The 12,489-nt window shown below is 43.1% G+C and overlaps 2 long non-coding RNA genes across 3 annotated transcripts; both read right to left on the reverse strand.

The window, feature by feature from the left end:
• Positions 1-265: 265 nt before the first annotated feature.
• Positions 266-2,626, reverse strand: LOC135782835 (uncharacterized). The gene is made up of 3 exons (XR_010545506.2): positions 1,760-2,626; positions 1,483-1,630; positions 266-761 (listed from the first exon to the last, which is right to left on the reverse strand). It is a non-coding gene; the product is annotated as an uncharacterized lncRNA (long non-coding RNA).
• A 357-nt stretch (positions 2,627-2,983) lies between these two features.
• Positions 2,984-12,130, reverse strand: LOC135782586 (uncharacterized). 2 transcript variants are annotated; one of them, XR_010545439.2, is made up of 5 exons: positions 12,047-12,130; positions 11,761-11,845; positions 11,286-11,360; positions 3,923-3,979; positions 2,984-3,801 (listed from the first exon to the last, which is right to left on the reverse strand). It is a non-coding gene; the product is annotated as an uncharacterized lncRNA (long non-coding RNA). The 2 variants fall into 2 exon arrangements; XR_010545438.2 differs by having other exon boundaries at positions 11,761-12,120.
• Positions 12,131-12,489: the final 359 nt, after the last annotated feature.

The following is a 12,489-nucleotide window of genomic DNA, read 5'->3' on the forward strand; positions in this document are numbered from 1 at the left end:
TAATGGTGCGTTCCAGGCAGGTTTTTAAACCCGTGAGTTACGACTTCAAAACCACGACTCACGACCCTATGCGTTCCAGGCAGCCTGTAACTCGTGTTTTTACAACCTTCTACCGGTGAAAGTGCCCTGGAACGGCAGTCAAACCCGTGACTTCCCACCCGTGAACTCGTACTAGATCGATGTACTCCCAGTTCAAAGTCGTGAGTCGTGGTTTTGAAGTCGTGAGTTACGGGTTACAGGTTGCCTGGAACGCAGCATAAGTACTATTATTTTTTAAATGGATTTACAAACTGGAATATATCAATCCTTCAGAAAGTCAGAGCTACAGCATTTGTATAAACTGATAATCAAAGATTCAACAAAAACAAAATACAACAACCATTTCCAAAATCAACTCTGAGCAGCAAACTGTTAATGTTTTAATAAGAAAAAACACTTAAAACAGATAAATAAAAAGAACATAAATAAGCAGCACAGTCTTTCTGATCCTTTCACTGAAAGAAACTGTTCGTTAAAGTTACGCTCAATGCAGTTCCATTAAAATCTTTTGGATTTCCTCAAAAATAAAGCAGAGATCAGGATAGTTCAGGTTAAAGGCATACATCAGCTCAAACAACATGGCACGATGTTGCAACACCTTCATGCCTTCCAGGACTATACAAAGATCCTCTTCTTCATCACAAGAAGCATGTTGTTTGAGAGCACAAATCCCAACAGTGGTGTCTTCAAATGACCACACTGTTGCTGACTTCATTCATGCCCTGTACAAAACAGACAAATGTAGTTAAAGAAACAGAAAAAAAGGTTACTGTTACAATAAAAGTGTCATTGGAAATTAGTACAATGCAAACAAATATAAATGTAAGAATACAGACCCATGTGCATTGCCACAGCATATTACAATTGGTTACAAATATATGGGTTACAAAGCAAGGCAGCTGCACTGTCCACTGCTCTGGGTGTGTGTGTGTGCGCGTTTACTAGACTGGAATGAGTTAAATAAAGAGGCCACATTTCGAGTGTGTGCTACCATACCTGACAATCACAGCAAAAGTGAATTATCTCATTTTCTCACTGTCATGTTGTTATAAACCTGTATAAATGTCTTTGTTCTGATGAACACGAAGGAAGACATTTATTTTGAGGAATGTTTGCAACCAAACTGTTCATGAGCCCCATTCACTTCCATAGTATTATATTTCCCCACTATGGAAGTGAATGGGGCTTATGATTGGTTTGGGAACAAACATTCCTCAAAATATCTTCCTTAGTGTTCATCAGAACAAAGACATTTATAAAGGTTTGTAACAACATGATAGGGAGTAAGTGATGAGAATTTTATTTTTGGGTGAACTACCCCTTTAAATCTTCCCAGGTGGTTTAATGACCCGTGTGCCAAAAGATGTAACTAAAACATACTACATTTTCTGTACTTCCAACATTGTTTACACATTTTTATGTCTATGAATCTATATTACTTACTTCTGTCATTTGATCATTGATTGTTCCAAGTCTTTTTGCTAGCTGTCCTCCTTTCTGATAGAAGAGTTTCGTCAGGTTTTTGGATTGGAGGTCCAGGTGACACGCAGGAACATAAGACAGTAGTGATTCTTTTAAATTCAGCATTTATCTGAAAACAAATTAACCAACCATTGTATATTTGAGTACTGCGAGTCAAAGAATAATACATGTATATTAGTTAAAAAAAAAATAAGATTTAGCTTCTAACAGCAGTAAAACAGTGAAAGGAATTACTTACCAATGCTTTTGAGTGTGTAGCGCATGCAAGGATGATGGACCTATAAGAGGAAATATTCAGAGGTGAAATCAACACACAACCTCAAATGATTAAGGTCACACATACACAGAGCAATAATGAAATAAGTATTATATCTGTCATAGGACGCAATTTTGGACAAAATGAGATCTTAAAACAAGGTTCTCTTCCGAAAACGTCAGCTTTAAGGTGTGGCACTTCAAAGCGATATTTTTTTCAGTTAATATACCAGACGTCACGTGAGGCATTTAAAAAAAGCTTTTTCTAATTGAATCAAGTGTTGCTCGTGGCGTAGTGAAGTCACGAATAACTGACGCGGGTCTGTTCATCTGATTAAGCAGACAGTTTGTTTCATACGCAATGTCATTATTAATGTTGTCAATTGATATCATCTGGTAAATTACTTACATGGATAACGTTACTCTGGACAGAATAACGTTTGGTTAGCGTTTTATTTGTCCTGAACCGTTTCCATAGAACAACTGAGTAAAAAGTGCCTCAAAAGTCAACTCAAATCTGACAGTTTTCAACTCGGATAAAACTACCAAACGTGAAATAACGTTATACAGCTGACATTTTTAAAACGCTGTTTTTCTTTATGAGCCTTACACTTAAGTTACTGACTGACTGACTGTAACGTTAACTTACTCCACCAACATCCTCCAAACTCATTTTTACTACAAGTCATTGCAATGGCTACATATTGTAAAAAAAACTGTCTATCTAGTGAAGATGTATCACGTATAAAGTGAACATAAATAAATAATAGAACTTACTTTAATAACGTGGTGTCCGTCTGAGAGAGTTCTTCTGACTGACTGCTGCTGAGTCTTCATTTTGGCGCCCAAAACAAACGATGTTTCCCAGGTGAAAAAGAAATATATTTAAATAGTATTTTTTGGGACATACTTAATATATTTAAAAGCTACTATACTAAATGCATATTAAATGTATTATATTGAACCCACTTCAAATATATTAAATGCATTTCAAGATATATTTAAAGTCAATTTTAATCTATTTGCATTATATTTAATATATTGAAATTGTGTTTAATTGGAACAACTTCAAATATATTTAGTGCAATTTAAGTGTACTTCTTTAAAATTCATTTGAAATGCACTTCTCATACACTTAAAAATACAGTTAGAATACATTTAAAGCTTAATTTAACTGTGCTTTAAGAACACTTTAATATTACTTCAGCATATTAGAAATATACTAGCATTACATTAATAGAAATGTATTAGCATTACACTTCTATTTTATTATAAAGCTGTTTTTAATATTTAAAATGTTATATTAAAATCATTAAATTTTAAGACACATACACAGATTTTGAATACAGAACAATTTAATATACTTCATATTGTGTTGTGTACATTACAAAAATACCTAAAGTAAATTAATCAAGCACAGAGACATACATAATCTCTTGACCAAAGAGAAACATATAAAACAAATATCAGAGAAATGCAATTACAGAGCTACTTCTATCAAATTGTACAACATTAACATTAAATGTATTAATGAAAAGTACACTTTGAATATGCAATCACTAAATATTCATAAGCAATGATTATATAATAATCATAATGTAATTCTCTGCATAAAAAGTTAATGAAAAAAAATGTTTAAGTGCAATTTAAAGACGGAGTGCACAATGTTTGAAAAACGCTTTGGAAAAGGAAATTGGGCCGACTACCAAAACACACTTGTAGCCAACCAGCAGTAAGGGGCGTGTCTACTAACTGACATCCTTGCCGGGATTGCGTATGTGTGTGGTGGCTCTATCAAAAGAAGGTCCAGATTCTATTGGGGTAGAGGCATGTTTGTTTAGGTAATTTCAAATGTTAACATTGGCTTTCAAAAATAGTGCACTCTGCCTTTAACCAACTTAAGATAAACCTATAAAAAGCTGAACTAAAACACAAAACAGTTTAGATGTCACATGTTTAAGTGGAGGGTGACTTCTTCTTGCAATTCAGACACCGTAGTAATTGAAGACTGCTTTATCACACGGGCTGTGAAAAGGAAACAGAATATACCAATTAACCAATAATGAATGAACATTTGGATATCCATGTTTAAAATAAATTGGCATAGATATGCATGTATGGAAGTTTTGTTAACTTCTCAGTTTACCTTTTAAAGCTTGACTGTGTCCTCATCAAGCGTGTCAGTTTTATCTGTCAGAGCACTCTACAAGTGGGAATGAAGATAGGATTAGAACAGGCTCATGAAATAAAGCAACCTGTGTGTATTACAGGATATGTTTTACATTGATAATTGTGTTTTATTTGAACCTAGATCATTTTCCATTGTTTGTCTATTGTGGTCTTGCAAACTTAAGGTTCACCTCTGTCAGGAACCACAAAAGTCAGGAATCCCAATGCAGAGGTTTAATGAGAAAACACAATGTCAGGTATGTATAGGAGATAACACTCTATGTCTTCATGAAAATGTAAATGTGAAAGGCAAAACACTCTGTGACGTCAGGAACAGGCAGGCACTCGCGGTGGGAAACCCAGCAGGGCTGTAGGACATCCACCCTCCGTTCACACTCGTAACAATCCGTCACAGGGCAGAGAGAGTTCCAGGCGGGGCACAGCAGGAAAGAGAGAGAGAGGCGGACTGAGTCTTCAGCAGAGAGAAGTGCTGGACAGCGCACAGCTGGCGTCCGAGTCTTACGCAGGATTACGCGCAGAGCGCACTGCAGCTGGACAGCGCTAGATGTAGTCGGCGCTCAGAGAATCCGCAGACAGAGTGTAAGTGGAGGCTAGGCGGGGAACACACCACTCGGGAGAGACTGACAGTGGGGCGGGGAATCTGAAGGGATAAGGCAGCAGAGAGCACGGTAAATAATCCAAACAAAACTACACACAGTTTACTCGACACGACAGGACTAGAACTAGCCAGGCTAGCGGGCATGAACATACAAAGACGAACTTGCAAGGAACAGAGGAAACGAGGGGAATTTAAATCAAACCGGATGGGCAATAAATATGGATCAGGTGTGGGACGCCGGTGAGAAGAGTCAGAGATAATGAGGTCACCAGGTGGAAGGCGCGCACGTGTGGAGCTGTCAAAACATAAACACAACACAACACATGGTGAAACAAAGACAAAGCGGCCAATGAGACCGAATTCATGACAGGACTCCCCCCCCACGACCGCCACTGGGCGGTCCATGAGGAGGCTCACCCCGTCGCCGGCGGAGATCCTCTATCAGCCCAGGGTCCAGGATGTCCCGGGCCGGTACCCAACACCTCTCCTCCGGACCATATCCTTCCCAGTCAACGAGATATTGAAATCCCCTACCCCGGCGACGCATATCCAGTAACGACTTAACCGAATACACAGGGGCACCATCTATAAGCTGAGGGGTGGGAGGGGTGGGGGCAGAGGGAACAGGGTTAATGTGGGAAAAATACACAGGCTTCAGTTTAGACACATGAAAAACTGGATGGACCCGACCGAGAGCTGGGGGCAATCTGAGCCTGACCGTCACGGGATTAATGACCTTAACAATGCTGTATGGCCCAAGGAATCGTGGAGCCAACTTGCGAGAAGGCTCACGGAGAGGTAAATCCTTGGACGAAAGCCATACCTTCTGCCCACAGATAAAACGGGGCGCAGTTCTGCGGTGACGGTCGGCCGCGGCTTTGGTTCGTCTGGAAATCTGACGTAATGTAAATCTAGCTTTCCTCCAGGTGCGTTTGCAACGACGGACAAAAGCCAGCGCAGACGGAACCACCGCATCGGGTTCCTGTGATGGGAATAAAGGGGGCTGAAACCCCATGGACGCCTCAAAAGGGGACATGTTAAGGGAAGAAACAGGGAGAGAATTATGGGCGTATTCAACCCAGGGTAACTGTTGGCACCAGGAGCTCGGATATTGTGATGTCAGACAGCGGAGAGCTCTACCTAAATCTTGGTTAGCCCGTTCACATTGCCCGTTGGTCTGAGGATGATACCCTGAAGACAAGCTAGCCGTGGAGCCTATTTGTCTACAAAATTCTTGCCAGAAACGAGAAATAAACTGAGGACCCCTATCTGAAACAACGTCTGTGGGCAGACCATGTAAGCGAAAGACGTGTTCGATCATAACCTGGGCGGTTTCCTTGGCAGTGGGCAATTTGGGCAAAGGGACAAAGTGAGCCGCCTTGGAGAAGCGGTCGACAATGGTCAACACTACAGTGTTTCCCCTAGAACTAGGCAAATTGGTTACAAAATCGATGGCGATATGTGACCAAGGACGAGAGGGAATGGGTAATGGTTTAAGCAGACCAATAGGGGCTTGATGAGAGGCCTTATTACGGGCACAAACCTGACAGGCTAACACAAACTGTCTGACATCGGAACCCATAGAGGGCCACCAAAAACGCTGACGAACGGTCGCCAACGTTCTCCGAACTCCCGGATGGCAAACAAACTTGGACTCGTGACCCCACCGGATGACCTCGGAGCGAAGCGCATTCGGAACCCACAATCGACCCGCTGGACACCCTTCTGGCACTTCCCCCTCCCGGCCGGCCCGTCTCACTCGCTGTTCTATTCCCCAGCGTAAGGCACCCACCACCCGCCCCTCCGGGAGGATGGTTTCGTCCCCAGCGGAACCGGGGCTTTCGAACAAACGAGAGAGAGCATCGGGCTTAGTATTCTTGGAGCCGGGCCGGTACGAGAGGGTGAAGTTAAATCTGTCAAAGAAGAGCGCCCAACGAGCCTGCCGAGAAGATAACCTCCTGGCTGAACGGATGTATTCGAGGTTCTTATGATCCGTCCAGACCAGGGAGGGCTCCGAGGTCCCCTCTAACCAGTGACGCCACTCACCCAAAGCCAGTTTGACCGCCAGCAGCTCCCGATTGCCTATGTCATAATTTCGCTCTGCTGGGTTTAACCGATGGGAGAAAAAGGCACAGGGATGCACCTTGCCATCCTTAGCAGACCGCTGAGATAAAACGGCGCCTACCCCGACATCCGAAGCATCCACCTCCACAATAAATTGAGCAGCCGGATCTGGAATAGAGAGAACAGGAGCAGAGATAAACCGGGACTTTAAAATATCAAAGGCCTCCTGAGCACTGGAATTCCAGACAAACCTCTCCTTAGTGGAAGTGAGAGCAGTAAGAGGTTGAGCAATCTGACCATAATTTCTGATAAATCGCCGGTAAAAATTGGCGAAACCCAGAAATCTTAATAAATCCTTACGGGAGTCGGGGACTGGCCATTCGGCCACCGCTTTGATCTTGGCAGGGTCGGGACGGATCTCACCGGGGGCAACAACAAAACCCAGGAACGAAACTGACTTACGATGGAATTCGCACTTCTCCGCTTTGACATACAACTTATTTTCTAACAGCCGGCGTAAGACTCGGCGAACATGCTGAGTGTGTTCCTGCATAGAGGGAGAAAAGATGAGAATATCATCTATATACACAAAGACAAACTTGTTAACCATGTCTCTCAGCACATCATTGACCAGAGTCTGGAAGACAGAGGGGGCGTTACAAAGGCCGAACGGCAGAACGCAGTACTCAAAGTGTCCGGTAGGGGTGTTAAAGGCTGTCTTCCATTCATCTCCCTCTCTTATTCGCACCAGATGATAGGCGTTGCGTAAATCTAGCTTAGTAAAGAAACGCGCCCCCTGCAGGAGCTCAAACGCAGTAGACATTAAGGGAAGGGGGTACCTATTCTTAACCGTAATGTCATTTAAGCCCCTATAATCAATACAAGGGCGCAGGGAGCCGTCCTTCTTGCCAACAAAGAAAAACCCCGCCCCTGCGGGCGAGGTGGAGGGACGAATGAGACCGGCACGCAGGGCATCATTAATATACTGGTCCATAGCCTCTCTCTCAGGACCCGATAACGAATAAAGTCTACCCTTAGGCGGAGAAGTGCCGGGGAGGAGATCAATAGCGCAATCATATGGCCGGTGAGGAGGCAGGGAGGTGGCCCGGGCTTTACTAAACACCTGAGCGATATCCGCATACTCCGCCGGGACTCCGGTCAAATCGACCGCCGGAACCTGAGGAAGAGAAAGAACAGAACCAGAGACAGCAGAACCAAGACATGACACATGACAAGACTGGGACCAAGACAAGATAATACTATGCTGCCAATCAACGTGAGGATTGTGTTGCGCTAACCATCCATGCCCTAAAATAATAGGGGATAGAGACGCATGAAGGACGTGCAACACAATCTCCTCACGATGATTACCAGACACAGAGAGACTCACAGGAGAAGTGCAATGTGTAATCCGCGCCATCTGCTGCCCCTTGAGGGACCAGACATCCAAGGGGGACTGGAGAGGAACAACCGGAACACCCCAAGCGCGCGCCAGCGCTTCATCAATGAAGTTGCCCTCCGCACCAGAATCGAGAAGGGCAGTGGACGGATGATCACGTCCAGCGAAGGACAAAATGACGGGGAGTTGGGTACTGGAAACAGGGGAGAGTTTTGAAGAAGTGCCCACCAGGACTCCCGTACTCACTGATGGGCAGCGGCTTTTAACGGGCAGACCCTTGCAAAATGCCCGGGCTTCCCGCAATACAAACACAGGGCCTTCTGTATGCGCCTCTCTCTCTCTCTCTGTGACAGGCGCAAACGACCCAGCTGCATGGGTTCAGGCTCGGCTGATGGTAAAGGTGAAGAAGGGGAAGTGGTGGTCTCCTCAGAAAACACTTGCTGACGGATGGAGCGTCGCTGATTACGAAGCAGTCTCCGAGCCTCGATCCGGAGAGCGAGATCAATAATGGCATCAAGTGACGGAGGAAGGTCATGAAGAGCGATCTCGTCCTGCAGATCGTCGGACAACCCCTCTACAAACTGGGCTCGGAGAGCCGCTTCATTCCAGTGGCAGGCAGCCGCTAAAGTCTTAAACTCAATAGCATAATCAGTAACTGTGAGTCTGCCCTGAACAAGATGAGCCAAGCGAGCTGCAGCGGCGTCCCCGCGCACCGATCGGTCAAAGAGTTTCTCCATCTCTTCCCTAAACTCATCAAAAGACCGACAGCAAGGGTCGCTGGCATCCCACACGGCCGTAGCCCACTCGCGCGCCTTGCCAACCAGAAGGGTGATTACATACGCAACCCGGGTGCGTTCAGAGGCATAGCGGCGGGGCTGGAGGGCAAAAACCAGAGAGCATTGTGAGAGGAAAGCCCGGCAGGAGGCGGGATCGCCGTTATATGGAGGTGGAGCTGTGACGTGAGGTTCCGTCTGCAACGACTGACTGGGCTGAGTGGCATCATGACTGACCTGGTCAAGCCGAGAGGAAAGGTCATTCAGACGGGTTGATAAACCCTCAACCTCTTGAGAAGTGGTGGTGAGGCGAGCCGAGTGTTGTCCTAACCATGAACCCTGCTGGGCGAGCGCTGACCGGAGAGCATCAACCTCCGCGGGATCCATCTTGGCAAGTTCGTCCTGTCAGGAACCACAAAAGTCAGGAATCCCAATGCAGAGGTTTAATGAGAAAACACAATGTCAGGTATGTATAGGAGATAACACTCTATGTCTTCATGAAAATGTAAATGTGAAAGGCAAAACACTCTGTGACGTCAGGAACAGGCAGGCACTCGCAGTGGGAAACCCAGCAGGGCTGTAGGACATCCACCCTCCGTTCACACTCGTAACAATCCGTCACAGGGCAGAGAGAGTTCCAGGCGGGGCACAGCAGGAAAGAGAGAGAGAGGCGGACTGAGTCTTCAGCAGAGAGAAGTGCTGGACAGCGCACAGCTGGCGTCCGAGTCTTACGCAGGATTACGCGCAGAGCGCACTGCAGCTGGACAGCGCTAGATGTAGTCGGCGCTCAGAGAATCCGCAGACAGAGTGTAAGTGGAGGCTAGGCGGGGAACACACCACTCGGGAGAGACTGACAGTGGGGCGGGGAATCTGAAGGGATAAGGCAGCAGAGAGCACGGTAAATAATCCAAACAAAACTACACACAGTTTACTCGACACGACAGGACTAGAACTAGCCAGGCTAGCGGGCATGAACATACAAAGACGAACTTGCAAGGAACAGAGGAAACGAGGGGAATTTAAATCAAACCGGATGGGCAATAAATATGGATCAGGTGTGGGACGCCGGTGAGAAGAGTCAGAGATAATGAGGTCACCAGGTGGAAGGCGCGCACGTGTGGAGCTGTCAAAACATAAACACAACACAACACATGGTGAAACAAAGACAAAGCGGCCAATGAGACCGAATTCATGACAACCTCTGTTTAAGGAGATTTAAGGAAATCAGAAATGATGCCAAACAGGGGTCCAGACTGCTATCAAATGGTGGCATTTTGCCACCTAAATTTGAGAGTGTGCCACTGAATTTTACATCCGGTCGCACATGTGCAACCAGCAAATTTGACCTTTTTTTTGTGATATGACCACTGATCTATATAAATGACTGGATTGCGCATAGAACGCTTGACGTAACTGCGTGAGGTGAAGCCAGCGCAGAGTTCGAGCCGCCATCTTGGTATACCCAACCGGCAGAGAGCGTCATTGACTTCCATTCAAAATCATGATCAAAATTTACCCCCTTTACAGCGTATCAGTTACACAAGGTTAATTTTTAGGATATGTGTACGTTAATTATTTGTTAATTCTGGTGTTATTTGCAATGTTTATGTTTTAATCGGGCAGGATAATGGATTTATAAAAAACCGTTAAGGTGAGTGTGTCTGCTGCATTTGCTAATGACACGGGTATAAATAAAGTTTTTTTTGACATTCAGCTACACTGTGACGGTCAGCGTTATATCTCTAAATAAGTTTAGGTAACTTGTAAGTTAAGATAACAATTACAAAACTAGCAAATTATTGCATGCACATACTGTACAAAGCATGATTATTTATTTAGATTTCAGAATGAGCACGTTTATTGTCATTAATACTAAATATGCTGCGGTCTGTCTGCTGATCTGATACTGTAATAAAGATGAATGTATAATAACTGTTTAAAATGCAAAATGTACAACTTTCAGTAAATAACTATTTACATGCTTTGGACGTTTGTGTTGTAATAATGTACAGGGTAACTTCAGATATAAAAACAAAGACGAGTAAAGTGATGTTTTATCATTAAAATCTGATAACGTCCATTGATTAAATAGAACTTTTGGGTATACCAACATGGCGGCGCGGTGGCTTCACAAGTGTGACGTCAATTGCGCAATCCAGTCATTTATATAGATCAGTGGATATGACACTAATCTGAAACAGCACATTGTACTTTCTGAATCTATAATTAAAGTATTTATTAGTAATACAGTCTAAATTAGTAGACATGTGAATATTTGGTTAGCATGTTGTTTTACCGTGTGTGCCCCTAAATTTTCTGGTTGCGCCCCTAAAATTTTCAGTTGGGGGCCACTGTGCTCCTAGTAAAAAAAGTTAGTCTGGTGCCCTGCCAAATGGTGCAATGATGACTAGGCCAAGTCCCTTACAGCTTTACAATAAAAAAACGTTTTTTACAAGAATAATTCAAAAGGACAGAAATTAGCCACCTGGAATGGATGTGTTGCAAACGTTTTTCTTCACTCCACATTTGCCCCGATTCAAAAATGTCAATAGCAGTTGATCTGAAAAACAACAGGCAGGTAAATGATGATTAATGATTTTTTTCGTTTTAAGATTTACTTACCCCGAGTACAATATATTAAGACAATATAATATAATCAAACCCAGCCTCGGCAGTTTTACAATCTCTCATAAAAGTATCCCTTCTTACAATGTCATTTTTGTGTCCATATGTAATTAGAAATACATTTAAAAATAAACAAAAAGACAATAAGGTTGTCAAGATTGAACTGATATAAACATTAGCCATTGAACATTACTGGAGTTATAATAACCATATGGTCATATCATGGTATTTTCAGGTAAGACAGCTCAAACATTCATTTTAAACTAACGTTAGCGTTGCAAGAGAAACATTAGAAAAACCTTAAACGTGAAATCAAATAGCAACAACAAACTTACCACCAAGAATAAGTCTTTCTATGCGCTATATCTTCATTTGTTCCTGTCTACTTGGGATCTGGTTGGTCATATTTATGTCGCTGTGCTAAAAAAAAAGAAAGGTTTTAATGATTTCTGAAATGCTTAAGAGAAATGCCTAACGATAGTCAGAAAATAAAGATGTTCCAATTACCACACGCAACACAGACATAACGTTACATAAAGAAGCTGGGTTAAATGTAATGTAATGTTTTACTTATTTAATAGTTAACTAAATAAAGAAATGTGAAAATCTGTCATCACTTACCCTCGTGTTGTCTCGTTCATCTCCAAACAAAAAGCGAAATACTTTTTCCCTCAACGTCAGATCCACTAAAACTGCTCATATTTTAGTTGTTTTATCTTAGTCCTCTGGTGAAATATGATCGCCGATTAATTAAATAAATACGTTTAATGCAGAGTCGCCATCTAATTTAACAGTTTATACGTTTAATGCAAGCAACCGCATGCACCGTGAACAACTGAACTAAACTGAACAAGTTTCAAATAGCACCGTGACGTGTTACTATGACAACAACCAATCAGGTTTAGTCACGTGTGTCACGTGTGTTGTTTGAAATTAAACAAGTAAGATTTTGAAATTAAACAAGTAAGATTTTAAGCAAATCTTTGAAAAAATAGCTTATTGTGCAATCGGAATGATATAATGTTGAAAGGCTTGAGGAAAGTTCAATGTTAGCTTATTACAAT

Source organism: Paramisgurnus dabryanus, chromosome 15 (genome assembly GCF_030506205.2).
Source record: "Paramisgurnus dabryanus chromosome 15, PD_genome_1.1, whole genome shotgun sequence".
NCBI lineage: Eukaryota > Metazoa > Chordata > Actinopteri > Cypriniformes > Cobitidae > Paramisgurnus > Paramisgurnus dabryanus.